This window comes from Ischnura elegans, chromosome 3, assembly GCF_921293095.1.
Source record: "Ischnura elegans chromosome 3, ioIscEleg1.1, whole genome shotgun sequence".
NCBI classification, from domain to species: domain Eukaryota; kingdom Metazoa; phylum Arthropoda; class Insecta; order Odonata; family Coenagrionidae; genus Ischnura; species Ischnura elegans.
Genome location: NC_060248.1, coordinates 131,589,835 through 131,605,907, shown reverse-complemented (window position 1 = coordinate 131,605,907; position 16,073 = coordinate 131,589,835). Strand labels below are relative to the sequence as shown.

Below are 16,073 nucleotides of genomic sequence, written 5' to 3'. Positions count from 1 at the left end.
TGTTTCATAAGTACACAGGTGTAAGTAGATGTTTTTTTCCATTGTCCTCCCTTGCAATCGCAAAATATTGTTATAAATTTATAACATATTACCAAGGTTGTTTTTATCATTATTGTCATCCTTCTAGGTTGAATGGTCTATGGTCAGTTGAAGCGTGTACATATTACTCATGAGAGCTGGTAAAATCATTGGAATTGTAGAATTTTGCTGGATAATTTAAGGACAATGTGACAGTTTCCTGGGGGAACATTATTGAAAGAAGTCATAGATGCTGTTCCACAACCATAAAGGTGTAAGTAGATGTATTTTTTCATCCAGTCCTTCCCTTGCTACATATTTCCATGGTTGTTCTTTTAATTCTAATAATTCTTCTAGGTTGATATATGATCCATGGTCAGGTGAAGTGTGAACATGTTACTTATGAGAGCTGGTAAAATCATTTGAATTGTAGAATGTAGATAGAGAAATTAAGGAAGCAAGTGAGAGTCTTATGGGGAACATTGTCGGAAAAGTTTATGAAGCTGTCTCATAACCACACATGTGTAAGTAGGTGCATTTTTTCATCTTGTGTTCCGTTGCAACATATTCCCAATGGTGTTCATATCATTATTATCATTCTTCTAGGTTGAATTATGATCTATGGTCAGTTGAGGCATTAACACGGTATTCATGAGTGATGGTGAAATCAGTTGAATTATGGAATGATGGCTGGAGAATTTAAGGAAGAAGTTGGTTGCCTCATGAGGATTATTTATTAAAAAAATGGTAAGTCATGCAAGAGAATTAGAACTTGTTTCAATAATGTTAATGTGCACATTTTTCCCACCCTTTTATAGGCTACAAAATATTTTTGTAGGATTAGTTTGGGAACTGGGTAGTATTTAGTAATGGCATGAGCTAGCTTGTGTTATTTGAGAATATGATACCTTATATATTGCTATGAACAGCCTTTCATATAGCTGGCAAATGCTGAATGACATGTTAACTTTATTCTCATGTTTGGTTAATATGTGAGATTTTACAACCTGTGAAAGTTATGTAGCATGTATTGTTTCAAATAGTGTTTGTAATTCTATTTCAGGTGTACAAGGATTTTATTTGGATCTTACATCAGGGAGAATATCAGTTTATTTTAAGAAGTTGATGACTTTAAGTATGGAATTGCTGGCATTTGGTATACTTTTTATAATGGTTTTTATATGTTGTGTTTTCTAGCAGCCTGGTGCAATGGTTATTGATGAACTACTTGAAGAACAGTTATTCTTATTCCAGGATGATAATATGCATATTATAACTATCCCTCTTAATGATCAGTGCACACTCATATGACTTATGTGAATATAGATACAGTTTTGTGATTAACTTAACCGTGGAGATTGTAGTGAATTATAATATAAGAATGTGATTATGATGAGCCTGGATGATTTATTTCTCTCTCCATCAATGCAACATTATTAGTATAGTTTGACTGCATATTGAGATGCACCATATCTTTCCTTTCGGGGTTATCTCCTGCATTTAGCTCGGTATTAATCATTTCGTTTCATTTAATACCCATTATGTCTGTACCCCACCCTGTATCTATAGTGCATTTCAACCCATAATATATCCATTAAAATTAACACATGAGCGAGGTATTCTACTGGATTTGTAAAACTACTTCCTACAATTTAACAGGCTTTATGCTTCAGTTATTTACATCCATGATTGTCTTGTCATTGTTAATTGTCTGAGTCTAATTGCTCAATTTGGAATGCATTTGCTCCGTGCAGCATTTGCTGACTTAAAATCAGTGATTGAGTTTGGAATCCATCCTATTCTAATTAATGTTCTGATGTATATTCATTTATTGCAGTTATTTGTAAAATCTTTAATGTACCTAAAGGCTCACCTGAGTGCACACTGACATCACTGTGTCAGATTATTTGCCGTGATTCTTGGAATATTTGCATGCGGATTATTCTAGTATTACATTCATTATTGGGATTGGCAATATTTACATTTTCTAACTAAATAACATAGGCCTCAACTTTAGACAATTAATAAGCATTCAATGAGAGTTTATTATTATCATATGGACATGTTATCACTTTCCTAGGTTCCTTTGTCATCTATGGTTTGGTGAATTGTGAACATGTTAGCCATGAGAGTTGTTAAATGATTTGAAGAATGGAATAACATCTGTGTTAACTATGGGAGCAAGTGAGTCTCATTCGGAACATTGTGGAAACAGTCTATGAAGATGAATGATTGGCAAGCATGAGTAAGTAGGAGCATTTTTCATTTGTCTTGCCTTTTCGAAATGTATCCAAGGATGTCCTTATAATTATTTTCTTTCTTCTAGGTTGATCTGTCTTCAATGGTGGAGCAAATGAGATACCCATCAGGGACATTGCTTTAGGAAAATCTTAGTATTTTTGACCTGTGGGGATGGTGAAGTCTGATTATCTTTGGTAACGTTGGTGAAGTAAGTTTGATAAGCTGTCTCTAATCTGTCTCTTAAGTTAGATAAAATCAGGGCAAAGCTGTTATAATGCAAGTATATAATGCAATGCAAATTATAATGCAATGCTGGTATATGCTATTGGAGTATATGAGGCCTTATGCATTGCTGTGAACTTGTCATTTTGCAGGCATATGGTAATGGTGAATGGCATTTCAACTTTATTTTACATATTTGGATAATGTGTGAGACTACTGCAATCTGCAATCCTTGGAAATTATGTAATATGTACTGTTTCCGATGGTCTTTTTAATTGTATTTCAGGTTTGCAAGGATTTTATTAGGATCTTACATCAGGAGGAATATCAGTATATTTAGAAGTTGATGATTTTAAGTATGGAATTGATGTTTAGTACAATCCATTTATTTTAAGATATTATTCTATGAACTACAAACACAATTACATAGTTCTGATTTTTTCGGGATCATGGTTTAAGTGTTGTTGGGTATTCTATACACTGACCTATAATGATAACTTGGATGAACATAACTTTTTCCTTTTGAATGTTGATTTCCCATGAACATACTTGTGCATCTCAAATTGAATGGTTTGTTCAATTAATTACATTGTTAACTCTTCGGTTTACTTTGTCTCATGGTATTTATATGTTATGTTTTCTAGCAGCCTGGTGCAGTGGATAATCATGAACTATTTGAAAAACTGTTCTTCTTAATCCGGGACAGGATACTATGCATTAAGTGGCAGGCTGGATTTGTAATCCTGAGGGTGATACCTGTTGTGTGGACCTTACTGCTACATTTGCCAGCATTAGCAAAATCATCATTCCTTAAAGTCTAGACATTATGGCAGTGCACCTTTAAATGGATGTTTTAAAAGCCTTAAATTATGTGCATCTGTTTTGAAATTAGTTTGATCAAATTGTACTACTATTTCAACAAAATTATATTTTATTTATTCTGGAAAAATATTCTATTGCCCATGACTTTCTGTTTTAATGATCAAACATTACTTTATATGACTGTAATTGTAAATAGTTATGTGATTTACTGAACTGTGGAGATTGTAGTGAATTTTATTATAATATAAGGATGTGATTACGATGTGCCAGCTTTTTTTATTTCTATCCAGCAATTCATCTCAATAAGTAGGTATTTTAATTGTTAATGGTCTGGGTGTAATTTGGAATGCATTTGCTCTGTGCTGAATTAAATGCAGTTGCAGTCAGATTATTTGTCATGATTCTTAGAAAATTGGTAAGCAGATGGTTCTAGTATTACATACATGATTTGGAGTAGCAATGTTAATAAATTCACAACCCTCTTAGATCAGTCATCCTATCGCTTGGTTTGGGCATTTTTCGAGAGTCGAACCAAGGTCCTCAGACTAAAATACTGCCATATAATATAATTTTAATAATTTAATTTTTATTTAATAAAATAATAAAAGTATTATCAGGTATGCTATAATTTCCTATAACCTTGGGAGATTTCATGAATCTAACTTCATAAATGAAGGAATGAAACATGGTTCCTTGTACCTATTCACCCGGATCGCTGAAGACAATTTTTGTTGTGTGGGTTGGGGATTTTTTCAGAGTTGAACCGAGATCTTCAGGGTCGAAAACCGCCCTTATTATCTAGTATAATGTAATTAACTATGATCGTGGAAAATTCCATGCACCGGACTTCCTAATTAAGGAAGTGAGACATGGTTCCTTGTACCTATACACACGGAGCGCTGTAGAACGAATGTTTTTTTCGCTTGGCTTGTAAATTTTTCCAGAGTCGAACCGAGGTCGTCAGACTAAAAACCGCCCATGTTATCAAGTATACTATAATTTCCTATGACCTTGGGAGATTTCATGAATCTAATTTCATAAATAAAGGAATAAAACATGGTTCCTTGTACCTATGCACCCGGAGCGCTGAAGTAAGAAAATTTTTGTCGCGTGGGTTGACAATTTTTCTAGAGTCGAACCGAGGTCTTCAGTGTCAAAAACTACCCGTGTTCGCAAGTATATTATAATTATCTATGACCATGGAAAATTTCATGTACCAGACTTCCTAAATAAGGAAGCAAGACATGGTGCCTTACAACCCATGCATCCAGAGCGCTGCAGTGCGAAATTTATTTTTCCCGTGAGTTGACAATTTTTCTAGAGTCGAACCGAGGTCTTCAGTGTCAAAAACTGCCCGTGTTCGCAAGTATATTATAATTATCTATGACCATGGAAAATTTCATGTACCAGACTTCCTAAATAAGGAAGAAAGACATGGTGCCTTACAACCCATGCATCCAGAGCGCTGCAGTGCGAAATTTATTTTTCCCGTGAGTTGACAATTTTTCTAGAGTCGAACCGAGGTCTTCAGTGTCAAAAACTGCCCGTGTTCGCAAGTATATTATAATTATCTATGACCATGGAAAATTTCATGTACCAGACTTCCTAAATAAGGAAGAAAGACATGGTGCCTTACAACCCATGCATCCAGAGCGCTGCAGTGCGAAATTTATTTTTCCCGTGAGTTGACAATTTTTCTAGAGTCGAACCGAGGTCTTCAGTGTCAAAAACTGCCCGTGTTCGCAAGTATATTATAATTATCTATGACCATGGAAAATTTCATGTACCAGACTTCCTAAATAAGGAAGAAAGACATGGTGCCTTACAACCCATGCATCCAGAGCGCTGCAGTGCGAAATTTATTTTTCCCGTGAGTTGACAATTTTTCTAGAGTCGAACCGTGGTCTTCAGTGTCAAAAACTGCCCGTGTTCGCAAGTATATTATAATCATCTATGACCATGGAAAATTTCATGTACCAGACTTCCTAAATAAGGAAGCAAGACATGGTGCCTTACAACCCATGCATCCAGAGCGCTGCAGTGCGAAATTTATTTTTCCCGTGAGTTGACAATTTTTCTAGAGTCGAACCGAGGTCTTCAGTGTCAAAAACTGCCCGTGTTCGCAAGTATATTATAATTATCTATGACCATGGAAAATTTCATGTACCAGACTTCCTAAATAAGGAAGAAAGACATGGTGCCTTACAACCCATGCATCCAGAGCGCTGCAGTGCGAAATTTATTTTTCCCGTGAGTTGACAATTTTTCTAGAGTCGAACCGAGGTCTTCAGTGTCAAAAACTGCCAGTGTTCGCAAGTATATTATAATCATCTATGACCATGGAAAATTTCATGTACCAGACTTCCTAAATAAGGAAGCAAGACATGGTGCCTTACAACCCATGCATCCAGAGCGCTGCAGTGCGAAATTTATTTTTCCCGTGATTTGACAATTTTTCTAGAGTCGAACCGAGGTCTTCAGTGTCAAAAACTGCCCGTGTTCGCAAGTATATTATAATCATCTATGACCATGGAAAATTTCATGTACCAGACTTCCTAAATAAGGAAGCAAGACATGGTGCCTTACAACTCATGCATCCAGAGCGCTGCAGTGCGAAATTTATTTTTCCCGTGATTTGACAATTTTTCTAGAGTCGAACCGTGGGCCATAGACTCAAAATACAGACGTATCATAAATTTCCATTTTATTAACTATTTATTAAAAAAATTTCATGTCCCTGCATCGATTACGTTGTGAGATAACCGTGTTCCCTTTTACCTATGTCTCCCATTTAAATGCACGTAAAATTTGAATTCCCGCCGCGCTTGAGAATCAAGATGGCGGATTACATTGGTCAAGTGCGTGACACGACCTGGCTTTTACCGACCTTGGATGTCCCAATTCATGCTCCCTTATGGTTGGCTGCCCAGAATCTGGCTGGCTAAATACATTATGCCTAATGGCTAACGAGTTGGGACACGGCTTAAATTCATCCCCTGGGCTCCCCACCCACCACGGAGCCACACATTTGGGACGCCACCCGTAAGCCGGAATGGACGTCAGGGCTACCCAAGGGATATAGGAACCTTCGATAGGGGGTCTCTTTTGGGTTAGAACCTCCAGCGCGGTGGCCCTCCGAACCCACACGCCTTCGGCCGCCCTACGGAGACCCCTATATCTCCAGCACTAACCCGTCCTGGCGTACGCTCGGAAGGAGCCGCCAAGCTCCCCAGCCGCCAGGAGCCGATTGACCGAGCTGGGCTCTTCTCGGCCGCCCGTTTTTCGGGGAATCCAGGGCCGAAGTGGGATATTTAACTCCGGCCCATACAGGGTTTCCGACGCCCAGCTGGGTGCCGGAGAACTCACCCACCAGGATCCCTTTCTCCCCCATGAACGGGTCTCCACGCACGGCAAACACGTGGGTGAATCTGGACGCCAGATGTTACGGCTACTCAGAGCAGCAGAGTCACATGCTGTCTGGACACTATCCGAGCGAGCGACGGGGTTTATTAACGAGGTTGTCTCCTCGGTGGGCTCGGGTCCGTGGGGGCGCGGCTCCCCAAAGGAAGACATCACCCTCCTCCCCCGTGCGGGGCATTCCCTCGTCTTAAATCCGCCAATGGTTAATATTATCACATCATTAAAAAGCAGATCACGCATCAGAGGCGATTATCTCTCGCAATAGGGATGAGAACCAGTCTTTAGCTATAGCAATACGTTACTGAGCGGAAACTTTCTTCAAATACTTGAATACGTGCTTGCTTCCGAGAATTTGACTCGATCCTCGGTAAATTAAAGCTTAGATCATCGTTATCTACCAAGATTTTAACTTTTAAACTGTTCTGCTAACATTCTAGAGACCAATTTGACATTATGTCACCTCCGGTAGGTGACATAATGATTACTCAGCAGCTGCTCATATGGCCCGTACCCCCCTAATGTGCCAAGTTAGCCATATTGTCGGCTGCGGCATGTATACCGCGGGCGGGTACGCGCTCGAGAGTGACGTCGCACAGTGGGCCAAAACCGAAAAAAGCTGGCCAAAAGTCGAAAAATGAAGTTAGCGCAAATCAACCAAAAACAGTTGATATTTATTATTAAGCATGTACTCTTTAAGATAGGGTGCCATACAGAGCATAGAATGCGTTAATATAATTTTTACAGCTGGTCAAAGTAGAGCATGTCAGAGAGATTTTAGTGACCTGATTTTTTCCGTTGAAAATAGCTAAATTTGTGGCTTCATTACAGAGTCGTTGTTAAGAATATTGGTTTCAAAGTATTTTTATCCATAAAATTGATCTTCATTAAATGAATAGAGACAGTTTTTGTTTAATTTTACTACTTAATTAATATTTTCATAATTTTTCAAAAACTGTGTTGATTTTCCATGAAATTTTATGTTTAACGGTAATTATCGTTTATATGTACATCGAAATACACGGAGTTATTTATACTGTGAGATAGACAAAAGCATATAGAACAATGTCCAGAATGCAGTTTTTGCGATAACTTGCGATCCTAATTTTAACAACCATATTTATATGAATCCACCCCGGCCACTCGGACCACTGTGGCGGCCACGAAACGGCGGCGGGACTAAGCGAGGAAAGGATATGATATCCGTGCATAAAGACGACGGAATGCTTGTTCAATGACATTAGTCACTTGAATACATATTTTATGGATAATAATCACCTTGATTTTTGCATATTATACTATAAATGGCTAAATTCAACGTACATCTTGGCGCAGATAACAGTTTCTTGCTAAATTGGTGACTGGCAATTCTACGATTAGGAGGTCATTGGGAGGTTTCTCAGCAGAGTTATGGGCAGAGTTACAGAGTTTGAAAAGATTTTTCCAGAATTTCGGATTTCCCTCAAGCATCATGGGCAGGCTGCGGTCGAGGGGTTTAGGGAAGGTCATGCACGTGCAGCGGCAGGCGCCCGCGCCGGCTGGTTGAGGATTTGCGACCCTCCGTACTTTCTGGCCCGACAATGCTGGTTTTACAACCTTGCCGGTAATGACTCTTTTCTACTTCCCCTAATTCATCGGTAGCTATCCCAAGTTATGCTTTTTACACGTTTTTGCCTCTTGCCGACCCTTTCCGCCACTTGTTCCGACAAATGGAATTCTCGGTTAGTGCCCCTAGGGGTTTTCCGGTTCTTTTTGCCTACCACATGCATCAGTTGTCCTAGAGAGAGTGTCGAGTGAACATCCACTGTAAGTGACTGTGCTGTGTTATAACACTGGATTGATCTGTCAACGTTAGAAGCACTTCAAAGGAGGATATAGTTGTACCTGGGAAGCAAAGCCTCCTTGCACCCGCCTCCGTTTCGTTGTGACTACAATAAGTGTACTCCTCATTCATCGAAAACGATTTTACTCTCCATTGTGGTGAGAAGCAGTGCTAATGGTAAGCAAAATTTTCATTTTTAAAATGGATTCCTAGTTGGAGTCCGCAATTTTTTTTTTGCTACCCATGTACGACTGATGATAGTTGGGCTGTCGATGGAACTAATTACCTGATATTTTTTTATTTCATATAGTAGTGTTTGATACTAAATTTGTTAGAAACCATGGAGAGTAGAGAAGTGACGGTTACAGCTTCATGACAAAATTGTGGAGAAAAAAAGTACCACGGCACGTGAGAAAAAAAATGTTGTGATAGATTTTTTGATTGAAAAATATCGATTGAATGGAGATGCTAATTTAAAAGGTATTTTGACGAAGTGCCTACAAGCATACTTTCTCGCAAGATATTTTGAGAAATGGAATAAGGCGCAGCGAAGGGAAAGCTACTTTAGAGTAAATAATAGCAAATGGCTAGAGGAAGAAATCAAATTCCCTGAAGTAGTGTACAAATATCTTCCTGCTACCTACGGTACGTTCATTAAAATTTTTAATGAATAGTTTTTTTTACATAGAATCGCTTTTCTATGTCACTAATTCGTATTTTTACAGATTCACCGCAGGACACCGTGTTTGGTAGACCTGCTGCGATTGGCTCGCTCATTTCTAGCCGAGTCAGTCTCCTTTCAGTATTCCTAGTCGAATTGCCGAATGACGTTCACAGAGTAGTTGCTCAGTTATGGATGCAACGAAAGTGACTAGTCAAGATTTACATAATGTGGTCTTGGCAAATAGAGAGGGGACTATTCACAAAGTTTTAATACATGGAGCGGGAATTGTGAAACATGACATTCTTCCTATTGGACAGCTTTCCGAGGAGACATTGGGAGCCCGACACGAGGAAGTTAGAAGATCAGAACATATCGGGAAAAACATACCAGAAAAGTTTCAACTCAAAATTTAACCTTATGGACTCAAAATTTACCTTATGCACAACTATTTGACAGCTACAACGGCAGAAAAATTCTATTTTTCCCTTGATATTTCCATAGCAGAAGGTAGGCATGCCCCTGTAGAGTTTGCTTCCCGCATCACATTAGCCTATTTTAATTGTTATCGCCCTTCTAAACAATATTGTGGCCTACATAATCCTAAATAAGTTCAATTGTATTTTTACAATACACAATTTGTAAAAAGTTTCGTTAATTTACCAATTCTTTAGACTCTAGCGACTTTTGGCCAGCTTTTTTCGATTCTAGCCCACTGTGCGTCGTAGTCACGCTTGTGGGATTCGGGGAGGCACCTGGAGCCAGCAGCAGCAGGATTAGCAGCATGTTGTTTCATGGATTATTTTCCGTTACATTTGAGGGTAAGCTTGCATCAATAGTCAAATCCAGAGGTGCCGCTGGGTGTGCGATTAGTCGTCTTTGGGAGCGTTGGGTTGCGTCTGAACTGATTAGACACAAAGGCTCAAATTTAATTCACAAAGGCTACTAAAATATAAGCGTAGTGGTGAAAACAGACATCTATTTGAACGTAACGTAGTATCACAATGTAACGCAGGTCAACTGGAGCTAAAAAAAATAGACGCGCGTCCGATATAGGAAGATAAAGATTCACTGTGCCTAAAGTGTGCCTTTTTCGACGGTCAGCCTGGAGCACAATGTATTTAGTGCACTAATTTCAAGCGTTGGGCTCATCAGACATGTGTGAACAATGAAATCCGCGTACTATTATACAAGTGCAATAATTGTGCTGATCCTTTGTATCTGGACAGTCACAAAAGTTAACTCGTTTGTATTAGCACGCCAGAAATCCTAATAATTTAAAGCTTTGCCGTTGTTTTAGTAAAATGGTTACATATATTGAAATATATTTCTTGATAACCATTAGTTTTATTTTGATTTCCTAAAATCCTACTAGTTCAGCTTATCAAAAAATACAAGAGCCAACGTGCCCCAGCCACTGGACCAACTTACTCCGATGTAGTGGCAGATTGGCCCACCTGTCATATGCCCAGTATTTATTTATTTTTTTAAATTTATAACTCATATATTCAAGTTAAATATATTGCCACCCAGATTCAGAAAGACTGTTCTATAATTTAGCAATAATTTCATAAAGTTAACTATGCATAAATAAAAAATATTTAAAACTAAAAAAAAAATAGGCCAACGTGCCCCGGTCTCCCCTACTCGATACTTCGTAGAGGCAAGTGCATGTCTAAGATATCAACACAATAAGCCATTCCTCTTCGGAGTGAGGATGTCAATATATCTTATCTACTTGTGATATCTAAAAAAACCGGTTTTATTTCAAAATTTTCCTCCATGACTCCACAGTCCACATCCTTACTTGCTCATTGTTAGCACACGCAGGAAAAAACCTTTTATTCTCAAGAGGTTATGACAGGTTCTGGGGCCAGGGCGTATTACGAGCCTATAGAAGAGGTTACGGAGTTTATAAAACGGTCGTAGGTGCTGTCGGGCGAAATGGCATCGTGATATAATCAAGACGAAACGACTACGAAAGTTCCAGTGCTGATCTAAAACAATCATTTCGCGTGGTCATTGCGAGTAAAGGCGGAGTTACCTTTACGTGATGCTTGGGAGGGGATAGTCGGCTACGAAGACGCATTGGACGCATCACTCACTCCAGGCGAAGTTCGGAGGCGAGCCAAAAGCAATGCCATCGCACTGTCCATTCCTTTTTAAAACGTTAGGTGATGAATTTTTGGGAGTTATTGCTGACTGTCCGACCGCAAGAGAAACATGGAAGATTTTAGACGATTTGTGCAATAGAGAAGGGCTGATTAATGGCGAAATGATACTGAAGGAGCTTACACACTGCACCTAAACTCCGGAGATGCCCATTCAGGAATAATTTGAAAAAATGCACAATTTGCAGAAGAGAGCAGCAAAAGGTGGATTTGAATTGTCCGATAAACAAGTTGCGGGAATTATTCTCGGAAATTTGCCGGAAGAATACCAAGGCTATATTCAGTCCTGGGAGATAAGATTCAAGTAAGTTGTCCACAGCTTCACTGAAATCAAAGCTTATTACGGCGGAGAAGAAATTGCAGTCGATCATCGGAGAAATCGGGGAAGATAAAAATCACGCATTCCGAACTGTTCAGAAGCCTGCAATGAAAGGTAAACCGAGAGTAGGGGAGACCGGGGCTAGTTGGGTACAGGGGCTAGTTGGGTACAGGGGTTAGTCGGTAGAGTCGCCATTTTGTCCAGACGGAGTGAGTGAGGCAGTTGAAACTCGCACAGTCTGTGCGTCACCGCCCGCCCATCCCCTCCACGTACTGTCAGTTGTTTGCTGCACGTGGCGTGGGAAGGAGCCGAGTTTTTCTGTTTTTCTTACCGATGAGTAACTTTTAGCTGTCCTAGTTTGTTGATTTCCAAGCAATACCTATTTATCGTATGGTACACACTGTAGTACAGTCTTAAAGTTTATCTATTTGGCTACAATTTGCTGTATTCTAATTTATTTCCCCTCTAAAAACAAAATCTGCATGCTTCATTAAGTAAAAAATACGTAAATTATTGACTTAAACTCCAGGAAACATCATTTTATATATTAAAATAAGGTCAAGAAAAAGGAGAAAAATAATAATAGTAAAAAATACGGCAATAGTTGGGTACATAAGTGACGGGGCTAGTTGGTACGGTGTACCAACTAGCCCCGCATGTCCCAACTAGCCCCATCGCCATTTTAATTAACCAATTAGTTAGAATTTCATTTAAAACAAGATGTTTATAAAAACTATCTTACGAAAATAGACTTCTTCTAATATTAGAGCCCAAATACAACAGTTATATTATGTTTCAACAAGCCTTTAATTTAACAAAGCCCATAGGCTTTTAAAATTAAAGTAAGTTTGATTTTAAAGTTAAAAAATGATAAATAATAGATTTTATAAAGTAAGCCTTAGCTTAATCGAATTTTTTGGTTGCTCTAGGTTTACAAAATGGCGAGGAATTATAAAAGGAAAACCACTCGTGGGAGTACTTCACCCGAAGTTATGCTTGAAGCAATAAAAAAAGTAATTTCTGGGACCATGACTTTGAGAGGAGCCGCAAAGCATTATGAAATACCTCTGAACACGCTGCATCGATATCGCAAGAAAAAAAAACCAGATGCTGAAAGAGCGACCAATCAAACTTTAAACGAAGTGGAACCTGGTATGAATCATAAAGAGGAAAATTGTAAGAGAAGAGGTGGCACTGCATGCATATATGTGGCCTAAATGTAAAAAATACAGGGTGCCGCGTTTCAACTGTCCGAGTCATTACCAGCATATTCAGCAGGTCAAGGCAAACAAAAAATGTCATATGGTCATAAATAAATCATCGGGTTATAAATAAATGAACAGTATTAATTTTAAGTTAGAAATTTGTACAAATTTGTTGTGATTGCCACAAAATTAGCCTGAATTTTACTAAATAAATTGTAACTGTTCATTTATTTATTAATTGTTTAAAATATTTATAAATAAAAATTAAAATCATCATTAGTGCTATAGCCTGTTTTTTTCAAGATTGTGCGTTGGCAGCTCCGGAAGACATTCCAGTGGTTGATCCTGACGGGTTGGAAGCTCCGGAAGAGATTCCAGTGGTTGATCATGAGGAGACTGTTACCCATCCTAGTTCCCCTCCTCAGCCTACTGGGTCAAAGCCAAAACAACATGTACCCTGGACTTCTTACGGATTTTGCCTGCCGCGTTTGGTAAGTAGGCCTTTTAATTGCTAAACAAACTTATCAAACTCGGTATAGATTATTTTTACTAATGGTAACTTTTTTTTTAATACCGGGGCGCGTTCTTTTAATGCATATGCAAAAGAACTAATATCAGCTGCTCATTTTGTCCAGGTACTTACTCTCGAGCAGGAGGAACTACTTGCTGACTACTTGAAGAAAGCTTCAGACATATACTTTGGTCTAACTCCCAGAGATGTCCGAAGATTTGCTTACACTTATGCGATTGCCTGCAAGAGAAAAATCCCGGGAACATGGGTTGACAATGAAATGGCTGGGGTAGACTGGTTGACAAAATTTCTTAAACGGCACCCGAGTTTATCAATAAGATCCCCACAAGCTACTAGTTTTTCACGTGCCACAAGTTTTAATAAAACAAATGTGAACAAGTTTTATGATAATTTAACAACTGTGTACAACCGCCTAAAGATAGGCCCTGAAGATATTTGGAATGTCGATGAAACAGGCTTCACAGCAGTCCATAGGCCTGATAGAATAATTGCTCGAAGAGGCTTCAGGCAAATTGAAAGCCTGACATCAGCAGAGAGGGGGACTTTAGTGACAGCTGCTTTTGCAGTAAATGCATCTGGTAACTCGATTCCTCCTTTCTTGGTGTTCCCAAGAGTGAAGTTCCGTGATCATTTTATTAGGGATGGACCATTAGGATGTGCTGGAGACGCCAATCCATCTGGATGGATGGTTGAAAAAAACTTCCTCAATTTTGCAAAACATTTTGTTTCTTTTGCACGTAGTTCAAAAGATCGGCCTTGTCTGCTGTTACTAGACAACCATGACTCCCACTTATCAGCTGAGGTTCTAGATTATTTTAAAGAAAATGGGGTAACACTTTTATCCTTTCCCCCTCATTGCAGCCACAAGCTGCAGCCGCTAGACCGTTCTGTCTATGGACCACTAAAAAAGTATTTTAATACAGCCTGCCAGTCGTGGGTGGTCTCTAACAAGAGACCAATGACAATACATGATATTCCGGGTGTCCTAGCCAAAAGTGCACCTTTGGCTTTGACTCCATCCAACATACAATCTGGATTCAAAGTTTCGGGAATTTTTCCTATGAATAAGTAGGGATATTTTTACTGATGAAGATTTCATGCCTAGTTTTGTAACAGACAGACCGAATCCGAATGAAACAGATAAAAACCCAACGTCAGCTCAAGAAAGTCTGGCGAGCTCTTCTTTTCAGGCTTCTCTGCCAAATGAAAATATGGCATCACCTGAACCTGGCCCATCTACATCATTTGCAACGCCAGAACAGGTCCAGCCTTTTCATAAAGCTGATCCCCGAAAAGGTACCAACAAAGGTAGAAAGAAGCGGTCTACGGAAAAATTAACAGACACGCCTGTAAAAAACCAACTATCCGAAGAACAAAGACAGAGGAAAATCAAAACTCAACATGGTCAAAACCTGAGCAAATAGATGAAAGGTGTCCAAAGAAGCTCAGGAATAGTAAAGAAACTGTTCAAAAAGAAAAAAAATGTGAAGAAAGAAAATCAACAGGCAAAAAAGAGGACCTTAAAGAAGAAGCTTCACAAGTACTTTTTAGACTCGTCAGAAGATGAGGGGGAGGAATATCTCTGCATTTATTGGTTGGGGAACTATAAAGAATCAAAAGCGGGGGCAGGATGGATACAATGCATTAAGTGCAAAAAATGGGCTCATCAAAAATGTGCTCCAGGCGATGCTATCTATTTTGTTTGCATTAACTGCAATGACTTTGATGACAGGTCCTCAGATTAGAAAATGCAACATATCAATGTTAGTTGTGGCCTAATTTTGCTATCAAGATTAATTTTTAGATAGTTGGTTTTTAGCAATTGAGCTATTTTTTATATTATGAACAAGTTAAAGTTTTTTTGTAGGACTACTTATACAGGGTGGGGCAGAATGGACTCCCTATTTTCAGACAATCACTGTAGAGTGCGCAGGTGTGTTAGCGGGGTGGGAGTAGTATCGTTTGGTGGGGGAAGCGATGCCATTTCTTTAGTAATCGCCATGAAGTGGTCTGGTGAGCATCGAGGCTTTGTCATAGAAACGTTCTTTATAAACAATAATAGGGTATTGGCGACACAGAGGGCTTTTCGTAGGCAGTTTGGTTTGGCTCGTCATAACAAGGTTCCTGATGCAAAAACCATGAGGAAATGGATCACTAGTGTGCGAGCGACAGGATCTGCACTTCCTAGAAAACCAGCCGGGCGACCTAAAAGTGTTAGGACACCTGAAATTATCGTGGCAGTGAGAGCGTCCATTGAGCAGTCCCCATCGCGCTCTGCGCGGAAACATGCTGCTGTCCTAGGAATATCGTCCAGAACAGTAAGGCGAATTTTACACACTGACCTTCACTTACACCCCTACAAGATGATGGTCGTTCAAGAATTCAGTCCACAAGACTAAAACGTACGGATGCTTGCAATGCAATTTTAACCTCTGTGCAACCCGACGCTATTCTGTGGTCTAGCGATGAAGCGCATTTTCACCTCTCCGGCACAGTTAATAAGCAAAATTTTCGGTACTGGGCGACTGAAAATCCTCATGAACTTCACCAAAGACCTCTTCATAGCCCCAAAGTGACAATTTGGTGCGCCGTGTCCTCCATAGGCATTATTGGGACTCACTTTTTTGAATCTCGAGGTTAACT

General features: G+C 39.2%; 1 long non-coding RNA gene across 8 annotated transcripts; it reads left to right on the top strand.

Annotated features, from left to right (window-relative positions):
* Positions 1-502: 502 nt before the first annotated feature.
* Positions 503-3,228, top strand: LOC124155136. 8 transcript variants are annotated; one of them, XR_006864152.1, is made up of 3 exons: positions 503-542; positions 2,099-2,263; positions 2,345-2,641. It is a non-coding gene; the product is annotated as an uncharacterized LOC124155136 (long non-coding RNA). The 8 variants fall into 8 exon arrangements; XR_006864151.1 differs by lacking the exon at positions 503-542 and adding an exon at positions 726-765; XR_006864149.1 differs by lacking the exon at positions 503-542 and adding an exon at positions 1,114-1,153.
* The last annotated feature ends 12,845 nt before the right edge of the window (positions 3,229-16,073 follow it).